This window comes from Mixophyes fleayi, chromosome 3 (genome assembly GCF_038048845.1).
Source record: "Mixophyes fleayi isolate aMixFle1 chromosome 3, aMixFle1.hap1, whole genome shotgun sequence".
Taxonomy (NCBI): Eukaryota; Metazoa; Chordata; class Amphibia; order Anura; family Limnodynastidae; genus Mixophyes; species Mixophyes fleayi.
In genome coordinates this window covers 166,801,573-166,820,217 of record NC_134404.1, presented here as the reverse complement: position 1 = coordinate 166,820,217, position 18,645 = coordinate 166,801,573, and the positions used below count along the sequence as shown (strand labels likewise).

At 43.2% G+C, this 18,645-nt stretch overlaps 1 long non-coding RNA gene across 1 annotated transcript in view; it reads right to left on the bottom strand.

The window, feature by feature from the left end:
• The window catches only part of LOC142144180 (uncharacterized), a 29,839-nt gene extending 11,440 nt beyond the window's left edge, over positions 1-18,399 (bottom strand). Inside the window, exons 1-3 of the long non-coding RNA XR_012689667.1 lie at positions 18,195-18,399; positions 18,037-18,108; positions 13,731-13,938 (exon numbers count right to left, since the gene is read on the bottom strand). This is a non-coding gene — a long non-coding RNA (uncharacterized LOC142144180). The remainder of the gene's footprint in view (positions 1-13,730; positions 13,939-18,036; positions 18,109-18,194) is intronic.
• Between the last annotated feature and the right edge of the window lie 246 nt (positions 18,400-18,645).

Sequence of the window (18,645 nt, the reverse complement as noted above, 5' to 3'; positions counted from 1 at the left end):
AGTGTTGCCTGATCTGCCAATTAAGTTAAAGGAACATACACTGAAGGTTTAGAAAGGGCTGCGCATGCGCAGTCCCTCAGGATGGAGGACGGCCACGGTTCCTAAATGTCCGGGAAGAAGCACTCACAGTCCGGTGAGTGACAGTACCCACCCTTTTAAAGGTGGGCACAGAACGCCTGGAACCGGGCTTGTCCGGATTTTTGGAATAAAACTTCTTCAGAAGGGCAGGAGCATTAAGATCTTCAGCTTTGATCCATGAGCGCTCTTCAGGACCAAAGCCCTTCCAATGAACGAGGAAACGGAGAACTCCTCGCGAAATTTTTGCATCCAATACCTCAGTAATCTCGAAATCCTCCTCCTGATGAACTTGAACTGGCTGCGGTGCTGAGGGAGGAGTCGAGAAACGGTTGATGATGAGAGGTTTGAGCAAGGACACATGGAAGGCATTGGAAATCCGAAGATTCTTAGGAAGAAGAAGTTTAACACATACTGGATTGATAACTTGAATGATCCTATATGGACCAATAAAACGAGGGGCGAATTTCATAGATGGAACCTTCAAACGAATATTTTTGGTAGATAACCAGACACGATCTCCAATTTTTAGTGGTGGAATAGCCCGCCTCTTCTTATCTGCGAAAGACTTATATTTGTTAGATGTCTTCTTTAAACAGGTTTTGACCTGAGACCAGATATTTTTGAAGGTCTGACAAGCAGTCTCCACAGCAGGAACTTGGGTGGGCGGGAGGGCAGGAAATTCCGGAAAAGACGGATGGTGACCGTAGACCACAAAGAATGGAGTTTTGGATGATGACTCATGGTACATGTTGTTATGGGCGAATTCAGCCCAAGGAAGCAATTCTACCCAGTTGTCTTGGTTGGCTGAAGAGAACATCCTTATAAAAGTCTCAAGATCTTGATTGACTCGTTCCGTTTGTCCGTTAGATTGCGGATGGTAAGAAGATGAGAGTGCTAATCGTATGCCCAAGGTTTTACAAAGGGCCCGCCAGAATCTGGAAACGAATTGTACTCCTCTATCTGACACAATCTCAGACGGACATCCATGGATGCGGAAGATTTCTTTAATGAAATGTTCAGCCAGAGTAGACGAGGAAGGTAAACCGGACAGAGGGACGAAATGAGCCATCTTCGAAAATCTGTCTACCACTACCCAAATAGTATTGTGATTCTTACTTGGTGGCAAATCAGTAACGAAATCCATACTAATATGGGTCCAAGGCTTGGACGGAATGGGTAGTGGTCGCAGCAACCCCGCTGGAGTTCTGCGGGAGGATTTGAACTGAGAACATAAATCACAGGAAGCAATAAACTCTTTGACGTCTCTCCTCATTGAAGGCCACCAGTAACTTCGAGAGAGAATCTCAAAGGTCTTGTGTTCACCGGCGTGTCCAGAAAAACGAGAGGCATGGAACCACGAAAGGATTTTCCTCCTCAGAGTAGGAGGCACGAGGGTCTTCCCAAATGGTAGCATTTTGGTGGATGAAGCAGCCAGAGAAATACATTTGGGGTCTAGAATAGCATGGTTGGGAACCTCTTCTACATCAGAGGACGTCACAAAAGCTCGAGATAGAGCGTCAGCTTTCTTGTTCTTAGCGGCTGGTTTGAAGGTTATAATTAATTCAAAACGGGAAAAGAAAAGAGACCATCTTGCTTGACGAGGGTTCAAGCATTGGGCAGATTGCAGATATGACAAGTTCTTATGATCCGTGAAGATCGTCACCGGATGGCGAGCTCCTTCCAACAAGTATCTCCATTCCTCTAATGCAGCTTTGATGGCCAGCAACTCCTTGTCCCCGATAGTATAATTTTTCTCTGCGGGCAGAAGACCCCGAGAGTAGAAGGCACAAGGATGTAATTTTTGTTGCTCCGAGCGTTGGGAGAGAATGGCTCCTAAGCCCACATTAGAGGCATCTACTTCTAGGAAGAAGGGGAGTGTCACATCAGGCTGTCGAAGAATGGGGGCGGACGAGAAGGACTCTTTGAGAATTTGGAAGGCTTGGAGAGCCTCAGATGACCATTGCTTAGTATTAGCCCCTTTCCGAGTCAGGGCCACAATAGGAGATGCAATGGATGAAAAGTCTTGAATGAAGCGTCTATAGTAATTGGCAAAACCTAAAAAACGCTGGATGGCACGAAGAGTAGTTGGCTGAGGCCAATGTAATACAGCATTTACTTTGTCTGGATCCATTTTCAGGCCAACTCCGGAAACTATATACCCCAAGAATGGAATCTGGGGTAACTCGAATGAACATTTTTCCAATTTAAAGAACAATGAATTTTTCCGTAGTCTGGAGAGGACCTCGGCCACATGTTGGTGATGAGAAGGCAGGTCCTGTGAGAAGATCAATATGTCGTCCAGGTAGACAACGACACATACATATAATAAGTCCCGAAAGATCTCATTGATGAAGCCTTGGAAAACAGCGGGGGCATTACACAGCCCGAAGGGCATTACTAAATATTCGTAATGCCCATCTCTGGTGTTGAACGCGGTCTTCCATTCGTCACCGGAACGGATTCTAATTAAATTGTAGGCACCACGAAGATCCAACTTAGTAAATATCCGAGCTCCCTTGATGCGATCGAATAGCTCAGTGATCAGCGGAATGGGATACCGATTCTTGATAGTAATGGCGTTGAGTCCACGAAAATCTATTCAAGGGCGTAATGATCCATCCTTCTTTTTGACGAAGAAGAACCCAGCTCCAGCGGGAGAGGTGGAAGGTCGAATAAACCCACGCTGGAGATTCTCCTGTATGTACTCAGATGTGGCTTGAGTCTCAGGTAACGAGAGAGGATAGACCCGACCCCTGGGAGGAGTCTTGCCAGGTAGAAGGTCGATCGGACAATCCCAAGAACGATGAGGAGGAAGACGTTCAGACTGAGCTTTATCAAACACATCGGCAAATGAAGCATACTGAGGAGGGAGTCCCGGGGAGGAAGATGAGATGGAAGATTGCTGTACTTTAAGAGAAATAACTTGGGAAAGGCAACGATGGTGACATTCAGACCCCCAAGACGTAACTTGAGGGGTGCGCCAGTCAATCTGGGGAGAGTGACACTGAAGCCATGGAAGGCCTAAGACAATCGGACTTGTCGTAACTGGAAGAATTAAAAACGAAATTTCTTCATGGTGTAGTACACCAATCTGAAGAGTTACTGGAGACGTACTCTGGGTGATGAGACCATTGATGAGACGTGATCCATCTATAGCCGTCACAGTAATGGGTGTTTTTAAAGTAATCACCGGTAGGGACCATTGATTCACTAGTGATTTAGAAATGAAATTTCCTGCTGCTCCAGAATCAATCAATGCCTGTGACTCAAAGGATTTGGTAGCAAAGGAAATCGTAACATCAAAAGCGCAGACTTTAGATTTCATAGACGATGGAGAGGACTCCAGGGACCCTAACTTCACCTCTCCAGAACTAGTTAGGGCCTGGCATTTCCCGATCTCTTAGGACAAGAGCTGAGCATATGCGTGGAATCAGCACAATAGATACAGAGTCTATTCTTTACTCTTCGTTTCCTCTCCTCTGAAGATAATTTGGAACGTCCTATCTCCATGGGAATCACAGAGGGTGGAGCTGGACGAAATTGAGGGGTTGAACGAAGAGGTGCTTTGACAGCCGTTGTTTTCTCAGACTCTCTTTCACGAAATCTCATATCTACACGATGGCAAAGAGAGATCAAATCTTCTAGTGACGAAGGAAGCTCTTGGGTAGTCAGTGCATCTTTAATTTTATCGGAGAGCCCCTGCCAGAAGGCGGCAACTAATGCTTCAGTGTTCCACTGAAGTTCAGAGGCTAAGATCCTAAATTGAATGACATACTGGCCTACTGTATGGGAGCCTTGTCGCAAACGAAGAATGCTGGAAGCAGCGGAGGTCACACGACCTGGTTCATCGAACACACTTCGGAACGTGGAAATGAATTTGGTACTATCTTGTAGAATTGGATCGTTTCTTTCCCACAGAGGGGAGGCCCAAGCCAGGGCTTGTCCAGAAAACAATGAGATAAGATAGGCCACTCTGGAACGATGGGTAGAAAAATTTTGAGGTTGGAGCTCAAAATGGACTGAACATTGGTTAAGGAAACCTCTACAAGTTTTGGGGTCCCCGTCATATTTTGACGGAGTAGGCAGGTGAAGCGTAGGAGCTGTAGACACCTGGGATGGCACTGGGGAAACGGAGGAAAGCACAGGAGCTTCAATATTAGCTGTAACAGTCTGTCCAGATGTTCCTTGGGAGGTTAACGATTGGTAACATTGAAGTAACAGCTGTTGGCGAGCATCCTGTTGCTCCACACGGCTGACCAGATGCTGCAGCATCTCTTTAGCGGTAGGTTCCGTATCTGGGTCTGTCATGGCCTGATCTTACTGTCACGGGCACTAGGAGTCTTTACCCAGGGATCACCAGGTGATAGGCCTACCAGAGCAGTATAGGTGGTAATATGGTACTCTGGTAGCAGGGTGATCACGGAACAGGAAATAGTGGATGATGAGATGCTCAGGAAAGTCTATGACTAGCAGCACTGGCAATATGATGGTAATAATACACGAGGAACTGTATGGACAAAGGACACGTGAAGGTAGTCAGTGGTCTGCGGTAGCAAGTTGTACCACTGCTATAGTGAGGAGGAATGTCCAACAGAAACGAGGAGGTGATGAGAGTCAGCGGTCTGCGGATAGCAAGTTGTACCGCTGTCAGAGTGAAGGAATGGAATCCAAGTGGAGGTATCCGGGGAGTCAGTGGTCTGCGTTAGCAAGTTGTACCACTGCTATGTGAGAGGATACTGGAACAGGTGAAACTGGAAACAGGGGTCAGTGGTCTGCCACTAGCAAGTTGTACCACTGAATATATATGTGAGGAGGTGTACGGGGAGAGACTGCAACACGAGATATACACGGGCACCTTAACTTTGATCCACAGAAATATGCACAATATATATGTATATATGACTGAACAGCACTGCCAATATAGAAAGTCTCTTGAAGTAATCCAGCACGAGATAACACAGTCAATGATGGCAATAGACTCAGCGGATAGCAAACTCCAGAGGAGAACCAACACAGTCCAGCAAGGTATGCAATACACAGCACAGTCAATGAGAAGTATGCATACCATGGTTCAGAAGCAGGCAGTCAGACAGGAGTGCAGAGATACCTGAACGGCAGGAGGCCGGCAGGGTGCAAAGTCCCTGGATGGGTGAAGCGGTGGTCTAGTAGGTGCAGCACACAGGTAGGTAGACCAGCAGGGAACACAGGAAAGCGTGGAGAGCGGATCAGCAGTAGATGGATGAGTAGCGCTGAGGAGTAGCAGCAGCGGGTCTCTGCGGAAACACGGAGGTAGCCAATAGCAACCAGCAGGTGCAGTAACGATGGGACACGGGAGAGCAGAGTTGAACTGGAACTGTTGATCACGGATAGTAGCGGGTAGCAATAGTGGCAGCAGTCTCAAGGAAACACGGGAGAGTTGACAAGAACTGAAGACTGAAGCGCACAGAGGCAGCGGATAGGAATCAGCCAAACAGTCACGATGAAACACAGACGGGTTGCAGGTTGAAGACTGTAGTGCACGGAGGCAGCGGATAGGAATCAGCTAACAGTCACGATGATGAAACACAGACGAGTTGCAGGTTGAAGACTGTAGTGCACGGTGGCAGCGGATAGGAATCAGCTAACAGTCACGATGATGAAACACAGACGAGTTGCAGGTTGAAGACTGTAGTGCACGGTGGCAGCGGATAGGAATCAGCTAACAGTCACGATGATGAAACACAGACGAGTTGCAGGTTGAAGACTGTAGTGCACGGAGGCAGCGGATAGGAATCAGCTAACAGTCACGATGATGAACAGGTGAGTGGATGTGGATGGAAGACTGTAGTGCACGGAGGCAGCGGATAGGCATCAGCTAACAGTCCCAATAATACATGGTAGAGTTGAAGTGGTTAGAAGACTGTAGTGCACGGAGGCAGCGGATAGGAATCAGCTCACAGTCACGATGATACACAGAGGGGTAGCTGTGGTATGGGAACCACAGTAGTAGAAGTGGTTTGGAAACCACAGAGGTAGAAGTGGTTTGGAAACCACAGGAATCAGCTGGGCTGAATAAACGAGGAAACACAGGAACACCTTCAGAGACTCATGGGGAACGAGACTCCAAGATCAGGCAACGTGGTGTTGACCACAGGTGCTTAATATAGGGAGTGTTGCCTGATCTGCCAATTAAGTTAAAGGAACATACACTGAAGGTTTAGAAAGGGCTGCGCATGCGCAGTCCCTCAGGATGGAGGACGGCCACGGTTCCTAAATGTCCGGGAAGAAGCACTCACAGTCCGGTGAGTGACACACACCCATGTTATCACCTGTAAGTAAAATTCTTCCTTAAAGTAACAGCAAAATTCTTAAACCCTTCTGTACCTTTCCCTGGTGGATGGGTCCTGTTCTGGTTATTGGACCATGGCAAATTACTCCCTTTTCCACATACCTTTCCCCTTAGCTGTGCCATACTTGGTGAAGCAGACTCTTTTCCTGGCAAAAATATCCATTCTGCCAACTCCTCTTCTTTTGTCCTCTCCTATTCGGGCAAATCGGCCGTCCTGGGGTGTGCATGTCTTCGTCACAGAGCATTGTCATTATTATGCAGAGCCCCAGGTCTATGTTCCACCACAAATCTGAAAGGTTGTAATGCCAGCAACCAACGTGTAACCTTGGCATTCACCTCCTAATTGGTGTGCATCCATTGTAACAGAGTGTGATCTGAAACCAGGGTGAACTCTCTACCTAGTAGGTAGTACCAAAGCTCCTCTACTGTCTACTTAATAGCCAAACTCACCTGTTTTACCGTAGCATACCGCTTTTCCTTCGGGAGAAGTTTACAACTGAGGAAAAAAACCAGTCTTTCCTCCTCCTTCACTCTCTGGGACAATGCTGCCCCCAGACCTGCTCTGGAAGCATTTGTGTGGAGAAAGAACCTCTCCCTAAAATTAGGTACTTGTAGATTGTTCTTTTTAAGAAATTCTGTCAATGGGATGGCTCTGGTAGTGCAGTTCTGGATTAACAGTCAGTTGTACTTGACCAACCCCAGAAAAGTCCACAGACTTACTTTCTGGTTTAGGCCAGTTCCTCATGGACCTCATCCACCTGGGGTTTACTTTCCCCCTGCAGACCACATATCCCAGATATTTAGCCTCTTGCATGGCTAGCACACACTTAAGGGGATTCACAGTAAGGCTGTGATGCCTTAATGACTCCAAAACAACCTCTAACTTGGGAAGATTGGACTCCCAGTCCTGACTGTAAATAACTATGACATCAAGGTAAGCAATGGCGTATTCCTGGTGAGGCTTAAGCAGTTTGTCCATTGCCCACTGGAATGTGGCTAGTGCCCCGTGCAGGCCAAACATCAACACCATGTACTAGAACAGCCCTTCAGGTGTCGAAAAGGCTGTTTTGGGTTTGGCTGAGGTAGTGAGTGGTATCTGCCAGTATCCTTTTGTTAAATCTAGGACAGTCAGATATTGACTACTGGCCAGAATTTCCACTAGCTCATCCACAAGCGACATTGGATATGTGTCAAACGTAGACACCTTATTTAATTTTCTAAAGTTGTTACAGAATCGAATGGCCCCCAAAGGCTTGGCCCAAGGACTATAGGGTTATTCCATGCACTGGTGGACTCCTCCACTACCCCCAGTTGAAACATGCCCTCCACATCTCACTTTACTGCAACCCTTCTTGCCTCAGGTATTCTATACGGTTGTTGGTTAACTATAACACCTGGAGGGGTGTTATTCCGGGCACACAAGGTGTGCCCTGCAATAGCCAAAAAAATGTCGTCTCTGAGTCGGTGTCAGGGAAGACTCAATGAGGACTATGTAGTCCTTAGTTTTTACTGCTCCCAACGTTAATGTCAGGGTTTTCTCCTCCTGCGGCTTTAACAAGTTAATGTGATAGACTTACAGTTTTCGCCATCTAGCGAGCTGCCCCGGTAATTTGCCTGTCCTATGAGATCTATTACCTCATAAGGGCCTTGTCAATGTGCATAAAGTTTGCTCTCTTGAGCTGGTACCAGAACAAGCACCTTGTCATCTGGGCTAAAGGTGTGTAAAGTAGCTTGGGTAACATAATCCTTCTTTTGCCGTCCTCGTGTTTCAGTTAGATGTTGTATTATCAGTGGACTGATCTGTTGTCGATCATATGATTGGGTCACAATCATACTATATTTGGCTCATTGGGTCCCTGTCGTTCCCACCCTCCTTTGAGGATATCCAGAACTCTGCAGGCCTGTCTCCCAAACAGAATCTCAAAGGCTCTGGACCCTGTTGATGCTTGATGCACCTTCCTTATTGCAAACATGAGATGGGGTATCTAATTACCCCAGTCTCTCTTATCCTGAGCCATGGTTCATTTAATCATTTGCTTAAGGGTCCTATTAAACCGCTCAACCCGTCGGTTTGTGGGTGATAAACCAAGGTCTGTAGTCTTTGTACCCCTAGAAATTTACACAACTTCTTCATTAATCCTGACATGAAGGGAGTGCCCTGATCCATTAGGATGTCTTTTGGGATTCCAAATCGAGTGTACATTAATAATAACTTTTTTGCAATAGTACTTTATTTAATATTCCATTCAGAATTGCCTCAGGGTGTTGTGTAGCGTAAGTCAAAAATTTCCGCGACATATTAATGCCCATGGTCAGACTTCTCCAATGGACCCACTAAGTCCATGGCAATTTGCTCAAATGTAACTGTAATTATAGTGAGAGGAGCTTGATAGTCTGAGGAGCTTGATAGGGAGAGGAGCTTGATAGTCTGGTTTAGGGGCCGTCTGAGCATACTGGGCAGGCTTGAAAGTACCCGATTTTAGAGTCTTCTCATCTCCCAAATGCCCCCTAAAAGGTGTGTATGGGCTATTGTTAATACCAAAGGGACGTGTACCTGTGGCACCAAGAGTTGATTAACTATTTTCTCCTGTACCACCGCTACCCTGTATATCAGTTCCTATTTTATTATAAAATAAGGTCCCCCTGGCCGGTGTCTCAGCCTTCTATACTCCATTCACTTCCACCACATATTTATAAGCATCTTCCAAAGCACTATCATTAAGTTGGTCCCTCGCAGAGTTCTGAGGGTAAATGTATCAAGCTCCGATTTTGAAAATTCAGCGATTTTCTTGTGAGTGTTTCATCTTCCAGATGTATTAAAGTGAGATTTTAGGTAAAATCACCAGAGATGTGTTTCTGTCAAAATCGCCATTTCCAAAATCAATAGAAATCAAAGTTCCGACTGTTTGCCACTCTAACTGTACAAGTCTCAATTGTATGAAGCTGCAATTAAGCAAACTCTCCTGAGTTTGCTTTAAAAACCACTAGATATAACATCCTTGTTGCGTGATTAGCAAACAAATCACTGTTATACTGGTCTGCCTATAGAGCCGTAGGTCCGGCATCTGTCAAAAGTTTAAAAATAGAGAAATGTTTTAGAAAAAAAGTGTGGGGTCCTCCCGCCCGACCATTATTAACCCTACTGCTGCCAGCCTACTGCTGGTTGCGTGGAAATCTGGGAAAAAATTGCGTGAGTTCCCCCCAATTTTCACGCAACCAGCACTAGGCAAACCAGCCCATGTGATTGGCACTATAGCAGGGGGACACGCGGCAGGGGTCCCTCTGCCATAATGACATACCAACACTAGGCTGTTCAGCACTGGGCTGGATTCCCTAGGGAGTGGGTCCGCTTAAAAAAAATGAGCGGGTCCCTCCTCTAGGAAGACACAGCCCAGTGATGAAAGCACTAGGGCTCTTCCTACCCCTGTGGGTGTGGGTAGTAAAGTAATAATGGCGAATTAGAAGTTAAAAAAACAGACAAGCGCCATTTTGTTTTGTGGTACTACAAGTCCCAGTCAGCCTGTGCTGCCTTAACCAGTCCGGGCATGCTGATGCTTGTAGAACTACAAGCACCAGAATATCCATGGCAGCCAGGTCATGCTGGCACTTGGAGAACCACAAGTGCCAACATGGCCTTACACCCATGGCTGGCTAAGACCTGTAATTCCACAAAACAAAATGTTAAAAAAAACACAACTCCCTGTTTAAAACCACAACTTTTTATTAAAAATAATAAACCCCCCAAAAATACACTAAACACCATCATTCATACCACATAAATTTATTAAAATTAATAAAACCCCAATATACTTATCGATCTTTATCTGTTGTCAGCAGCTTTTAATCGAAAAATGTTTAAAAACCATTTCCCAAATAATTTGTGATTCCAAATGTCCATTCTTGAAATGTCCCAAATAATTATAGATCCAAATGTCCATGCTTGAAGTGTCCCAAAATAATTTGTATTCCAATTGTCCATGCTTGTAAATATCTTCTGTTCTTCTGGCCAGAAGGGCCCCCTTGTCTCTTGCAGCCTTCTTATCATCAGGCAACAAGGGTCTCCATATTTGTAAATCCAAATCCGGAACATACTTTAATAAAATAAAATAATCAATTTACAAACGAAGCAAACTTCTGCTTGTACAGTGTACAAACAGCCCGATGCTACTAAATAGATTCCAGTTGTGAGGTCTATATATAGCCTGTGGGGAATACCCATGACAGCGTGGGAAATCCCCATAGGCTATAAATAAAATAATTATGTCAGCTTTTATAAAATGGCAACTTGGTTCCTCCACATTTAATGGGCTGCTCTTTTGCTTTATCTGTTGCATTCCATGTATTATATCGAAGCCAATCAGTGTAGATAGCAGTTTAAAAGTTATATAAAAAGTCTAAACATTGAAATGTTGCATAGATAACAATGAGAGCTGCACATTTTTCTATGCAGGAACTGCAGATCCTGGTGAAATATTGTGACAGGCACCTTGCTGGCATATAGGGCCATCTGACACGCAGACAGCCAGAACTGCCGCAAAGAATTAGGAGGACATTAGGTAAGGTGTGTAAGAGTTTAGGGTTTTGTATTTAAAAAAATAAAAAATAAAAAACATAAAAAGGAGCCCAGATTTACATGACAAACCGACAAAACACACTTATATTATTTAAAGTAAGATGTTTACTGTAGTTTTCATATTTTACATTGTGCATAAAAAATAACCACTACCATGGTAAAGGTTAGGTTTATATTCACACTTTATTGTAATGCACGCAGAAACTGAGATGGATGCCATTAGGTAACACATTCCTATAATGTAGGAGACTTTAAAGAAGTAGCAGTGTTCTTCAAAATCTCCAATGACATTTAGGAGAGCTCCATTGCTCCATTGCTATTTGTCATTGATGAAATACAAATGATAGGTGTTATGAATCCCAGTGCATTCACGAAGAGCAACGGAAGTGTAAAGCAAAGTGTCTTTATTCAGGTAAATACACAAACAAAGATAACTCATATCCACTGATAAGAACAGGTTCCTAAGGAGACTGTATAGTAAAAATGGCAGGAACAGGTATTATAAGTATTACCCCAGTCCAGAAGGTACAAGGCTGTCCGCCTCAATTATTGTCACCTCCTCCTCACTGGCCTCCCCCACTTCCGTCTCTCCCCCTCCGCTCTATACTCAATGCGGCCGCAAGACTCATCTTACTCTCACGCCGCTCCTCCTCTGCCTCCCCTCTTTGCTTTGCCTTACACTGGCTCCCCTTCCCCTACAGAATCCTTTTCAAACTCCTCACCACCACTTACAAGGCTCTCTCCAACTCTACTGCCCCTTATATCTCTAACCTCCTCTCCATTCACACTCCTGCCCGCTTCATGCGCTCGGCCAACGACCGCCGCCTCTCCTCAATAACCAATAATATATGTCTGCTTCTAAACAAATGATGTAGTTAAGACAAACATCCATTTACTGCAATTATAGTTTTGCGTCTGTACATATTGTGCGTCTCAGTCGCACCTGCCATATTATGCAAAATAATTATGTCAACTTTCATAAAATGGCAACTTGGTTCCTCTACAGTTAGTGGGCTGCTCTTTTACTTTATATGTTGTACAAGTTAACCCGTGCATGATACTCATGCATTCTAGTCAAATCAAGCTACTTAAGGTGTTAAAAGGGTTCTTGTCATGCATTTGGGGCTAGACCAGGCCTCCTCAGGGGAAGAGCGTTACTTCCGGACGTAAGCGCCCTTTTTTAACGTGGTTTTGTCCACATGTCACCACCTCATCATTCTTCTCCATCACCTCATCCTTCATCTTCATCGCCACATCCTTAATCTCCATCGTCTTACTGTTCTAAAACCTCTCGATACACAACGTTTCTGCTAAACACCTTATCGCTGTGCTCAATCAGTCTTCCTTGAAGGGCAGTATTCATAACCTGCACTTTCACATCACTGCTTCTCCGCACTCGTGAAAATGCGACATACAATTGTCCATGACCAAACACAGGCTCTGGTAAATAAATACCCACACGGTCAAGAGTTTGAGCCCTCAACTCGTAAATTTAGCCTTTACTACCCCTCCCACGGGGGGAAGGGGGGATGATGGAAGTTAACTGACTTCACTATTATAATTTTTTTGTCAAATAATCTTAGTATACCAAATTTCAGGTCAATTGTATGAGCCCTTTCTGAGAAAATAGGTTTTTCCACACACACACACACACACACACACACACACACACACACACTAACACACGCCGCTAGGCTTATATATATTAGATTCCATGTGTTACATCTCAGCCAATCAGTGTAGATAGCAGTTTAACACTGATATAAAAAATCCAAGCATTGAAATCCTCAAAGGAGTGTATTGCATAGATAACAATGAGAGCTGCACATTTCTCTATGCAGGAACTGCAGATCCTGGTGAAATATTGTGACAGGCACCTTGTTGGCATATAGGGCCATCTGCACCAGATGACATCTGTGTATACAGCGATCCATCTGCCAAGTTCGTAGGCGATAGATTAATCTGACACGCAGACAGTCAGAACTGCTGCAATGAATTAGGAGGACATTAGGCAAGGTGTGTAAGAGTTTAGGGGTTTGTATTTACATTTTTTTTATAAAAAATAAACAAATTAAAAGGAGCCCAGATTTACATGACAAACATACAAAAGCACACTTACATTATTTAAAGTAAGATATTTGCTGTAGTTTTCATATTTTACATTGTGCATAAAAAATAACCACTACCATGGTAAAGGTTAGGTTTATATTCTCACTTTATTGTATTGCACGCAGAAACTGAGATGGATGCTATTAGGTAACACATTCCTATAATGTAGGAGACTTTGAACACACTTGTGTGCCAAGCAGCACATATTGCCATCACACCGCTATATTGGTTGTGCATTGCAAACTGCTTTTTAGCAAAAAGTGCAAATAGCACAAATAATTTAATATAGTCTTCAAATTTTAATCCTTCAAAAATTATTTGATTTGACATAATATATTTTTCACTCTCATATATTTATAGTTGGACCTTCCTCATATTATTTGCTTACTTTAGAAACATTAGCCGTACAATTCATATATTTAAGTCTTATCCAACTTCCTTATTTTATTATTATAACTTATTTTTATACAATTAAGGAAGATGAATAAGATTTAAATATATGAATTGTGAACATAATGTTTCTGAGGGAAGCAAATTGCTGCATATGTTTCAATAGGATGTTTTGTTTTAGTAATGCTACTGTCAAATATATTATGCTTGCATTGCTACAAAGATGTTGATGGAGTTTTTTGTTTTTTTTACCTGCAGCTGTGGTTTGTTGCTGTGCAGGCATTGTTATGTCGGTGTCCACTGCATCTAGGCCTTGTATTTCCTCTGGCTGCATGGTAATCATAGTTCTTTGCTCCAAAGTTTTAAGTGGTATTTCACCAGAAGGTCCACCACCTATTCCAATATTCCAGTACATATGATGCATAAATCATGAGGCAATCAGGCATATGACAAAGATAAACTGAAAAGCAAGGTAAGGATACGTGACTATTAGGTGTGTACTCCTTCACATAGTCAATGTTGTCTGAATCATGTTTGTGGCTGTAATTAAGATGGCAATTAAGCTACATAGAGACTCCTTGTTCCAACGCTTAACCATGTATGGGAGCATTTTGACACTCCAACCCAATATGAACCCCAACAGTACATCTTTCCACTCTCGTCTTGCTGGAGAACATGTGTTTACACTACTGACTCTGAACATTTCACAATTACACAAATTTTTTGTTTTTTTTGTGTATGTCAATGATATTTGAGGAGACCTTGAAAACATGCACTGTTGCTGCTCCCCTAGGGCTGGGTTTCACAAACATTCACATATGGAAGTAATTGTAGTAAACACCCCCCTCCTCCCAAATATAAGATCCTCTCTACTCCGCCCCTGGCCTCAAGGGGGCAGCCCTGACTGTCCCTGCATACAATGTGGTAAATGCAGGTAGCTAACAGTACATTATTATTATTATTATCGTTTATTTGTAGGGCGCCACAAGGATTCCGCAGCGCCGCACATAGTACAAACAGTAGACTATACAGTAGACTATACAGGGTAGAACAGTACAGAACAATAAACACACAGTACCAGTACTTCAGAAACTCCGGGGGGGCAGATACAGTAGAGACGGAGCAGAAGAACAGGTATGGAGACTGGAGGGAAGAGGGCCCTGCTCATTCGAGCTTACATCCTAAGGGAGGGTAAACAAAGTCAGGCACAAAAGGGAGCCAGTGAATCAAAGGGGAGAGAGATGAGGGGTCAAGGGAGCTGTCCTGTCAGTGTGGCTGCGGTGCTAAGCTTAGTGTGGTCATGTGAAATGATCACATGACCATACTAGTCACAGAGCCCGCGCCTACATTGACTGGGAAGCTAGCAGCATGGGATGAGCTGTTAGCTACCTGTCAAGAAGACAAAAGTCCCAGAGCCTAGAGAGAAGAGGAGCAGAGCAAGGTAAGTGCAGTTTGTTAAATATATGAGGGGGGGGGATTAATGAACTAGCTAGGGGGATTAATAAATTGACTAAGGAGGGAGGAGGTGACTGGGGGGGTTAATGAATTGGCAATGCGGAGTTAATGAATTGGCTAGAGGAGGGAATTAAATATTTGGCTGGGGGGCAAGTGACTGGGGGGTTAATGAATTAGCTAAAGGGGGAGTTAATTAATTGGCTTCAGGATTAATTCATTGGCTAGGAGGTGTTAATGAAATGACAATGGGGTGAATGAATTTGCTGGGAGGGTTAATGAATTGGCTAGGGGGAGTTAATGAATTGGCTAGGGGGACTGTTAATGAATTGGCTGGCGGAGGGAGGTGATGAAATAGCTTGTGGAGGGCATGATCTCTGTATTGTGTAGCGGTGACATGGATGCTTTGTGTGGTCTCAGCAGTCACTAGAATGATAAATACTAGACAGACAGGGCTGGTAGATGTTAGTTTATGATTATAAATAGTTTTTAGATATTTTATTGTCTATATATGCCCGTCCCAGGAGGTTGTTTTATTTGGTCATAATAGAGTATTGTGTTTATATTTGAATCATTCAAAGGTTATTAACATTTTGCATTTCAATACAAATTTTGCATATTTTCTGTTCAGGACCCCAAGTTTCCAGAAGCCAGCCAACTGGCAACAACACTCTAAGAACAAGCAACAGAGAACATCAGGTCACGCTGCAAGATCAGGTAAGAGAAGGCAACACAATTTGTCTAACTGAGAATGCAGAACTTTACTGTAATGACATTTTAATATGTTTGCAGAATGAAGTGTTTTATGTAGTAATTAATATATTACAATTTTGTGTGTGTATGTGTGTCTGATATTATACACACACACACACACACACACACACACACACACACACACACATACACACACCTTGGTGTGGTTTGGGGGTCAACCGGTGTATTAGCCTAGGGCGGCTGGATCCCTTAATCAGGCCCTGCCATTATTAGTCAGAATTAGGAATTTGGATGCCCTATGAATTAAATAAAGGGATTGAGGGTAGCGTCATTTGAGGTGACATATTTCTGATTGATAATTTCTCTCTGTATTTTCTCTATATGATATGACATGGTTGTGTCAGCGTTGATTTCCATTTAATGAAGGAACATTATATAGAGACAGGAGAGTTAATCTTTGTATTCTTATGTCTCTGTGGAAATTGCAAAGATTAATGAAATGCATAAGATAAAACCAGACAGAGTGATTCATCTTTATTATTTTTATTGAGTTCATATCCAGGGAATATGATGTTGTTTGGACATGTGCACATGAAAAAGTAAAGTGCTAAGCTTTGAGTCACTAAAGGGTGTCTATAAAGTCTGCAGTTTAAGGGGTGGCTAACACAGCAAGAGACACCAACAGATTATCTGCTCTGGTACAGCAAGTGCAGACCTGAAAAATTGGCCTGACAGTGCCAGAGGTATGTCAGAAGCTACACAGCAGCTGTCAGCTTGGAGAAGTGTATGTTAATGGTATCTTGCTTTTAGCCAAACGCAGGAATTGTCAGCACAGAGGATCGTATGTAAGTAATATCTTGTCCTTAACCAAAAAGCCTGTTTGCAGTCTCAGACTGTCAGATAACTTCCTTTTGAAACTGAACAAAATCTGTACAACTTGGGCACGTTGAACAACTTAACAAGTGCATATAGGAGATATGTTGTTCCCTAACCAATTGTGACTTTGGATGATACATTTTGTACTGTTTTAACAAATAGAACTCTACACATTTACTATAGCAGTGGATCCTAAAATTTTTCAGTTCAAAGCACCCTTAGGGTCCCCATAATTTTTTAAAGCACCCCTAAGCCAAAATAATTACCAAGTAGTCCCCCGCCTTGCTTACCACTGGCCCTGGCCGAGGCACCCCTGTGAGATCGCCGAGGCACCCCAGGGAGCCTAGGCACACAGTTTGGGAACCACTGCACTATAGGGCTTTTGTTCCTTTTGCGTTGCACTTATTGTGCAGGGTATTCTACGGACTTATAAGTTTGCTAACAAAATCAGAAGAACATTTTTCCGTGGATCAATATTTAACATTTGGAAATAATTAAAGATTGAACTTGATTATACAGAGTTCCCCAAAGCTTTGAGTCAGCTAGTCACTGACTAAGTAGAAGCATTGAAGTGGTTAACCCATTTTAATATATGTATTAGAGTTTTGTTTGCTCTGATTTATATTTGCACGTGTTTGTAGCATTTGGATAATTTGGATAAATAGCTTTTAGACTGTAGGAGCTGATATGGAAACTGATGGTTATGTTTTATTGGGTGTTTTATATATTGTATAATAAAATCATTTAAATCAATATCCACAAATCTCTATACTATTTTGTCATAGCGCAGTTGCAACATTTCACAATGCCACATCGAGTACCTGAGAGTGCAAAACCCTTCACCCAATGAATGAAGACCTTACAACTCTAACTGTGTGTCACTGTAATGTCATTACTTTTACAACTGTACAGTTTATAAATTGTTCACCTCTGGCTTCAGACCGCAGAGCGTTCTGATTGAAGCTTGAGTTGGAGCCAACGAGCCCACGCGTATGTATACGAAACTTTGGCTTGTTGTTCATAAATCCTTTGTGCTTTGGAACCACAGCGATCGCATTGAAGAATCTTTATTATAGACGTAGTAGTGGTGGCCACTAATCTCTGTGCCGCTTTCTTTCCTAACTTTAAGTACGTTCTTCCAAAATAGCCTGCTGGTGGGGCATTAGTGGGTGGCCAAGGAGTGGGTAGGGTAGTGATGGTTGGGACAGTAGTGGGTGGCCAAGAAGTGGATGGGGCAAGAGTGGGTAGCTAAGAAGCAGGTACCTCCTGTAATGCTGCAAGAACAAGGTCAGATTGCCAAAATGGTGTGCCCATATTTTGGACAGTAATTTTAGGTAAAACAGATAGAATCCCATGCAGCATTTCATTGTGCCTCTCCTGTGCACCGTACATTTCTTACATAGTAATAGATATAGAGAAAAATCCCCCAGCACATTACTATAGCCAGCAAAGGAGCTGTCATTTCTACTTGTACATACTAGTTTCTCTGTGTTTGTTCCTTTTAGGATAACCCCACCTTTTCAAGCACCTGCTATCAGCCTATAAATTTATTGAGCAACTTCCACTTCTGTAATAGTAGCAGATATACCTGTTAAGGCAGAAAAATGTTCCAAAAAATGAGTACAGTATGTAACTTGGCATTTTGACAACAAAATAAAATTCATATTTACTTACTGTCTTCCTTTCTTGGCATGCCACTACCTGGATCAGCACAGAAATAAGGCACTCTAGCACTTGTGGCATTGCAGTGCTGAGGGTTGTGAGTTGCTGCAAAAATTCATAATGCACATGGACTTCTGGAGAACTTGCATAAGCTGATGGGGTACCTGGTGATAATGGTGAAGGGCTTTAAGTCTCCAACCTTGGTTATGCTGGGGACTCTGTTCCTCAACATCTATGGGAATTAGACAATAAATTAAATTTTGATAAATGTACTTGTAATGCTCTTACACTTACTACATTTTTTAAATTAAAATAACACACAATATATTTCTTATCACAATCTCAAAATAACATAATAAGGAATCTTGCAGGACCTCATGTAGAGTGGAATGTAAGTGCCTTTGCATATTGTAAACTATGAATTACAATACTGCTCATGCCTGCTACAAACTGATAATGGTGA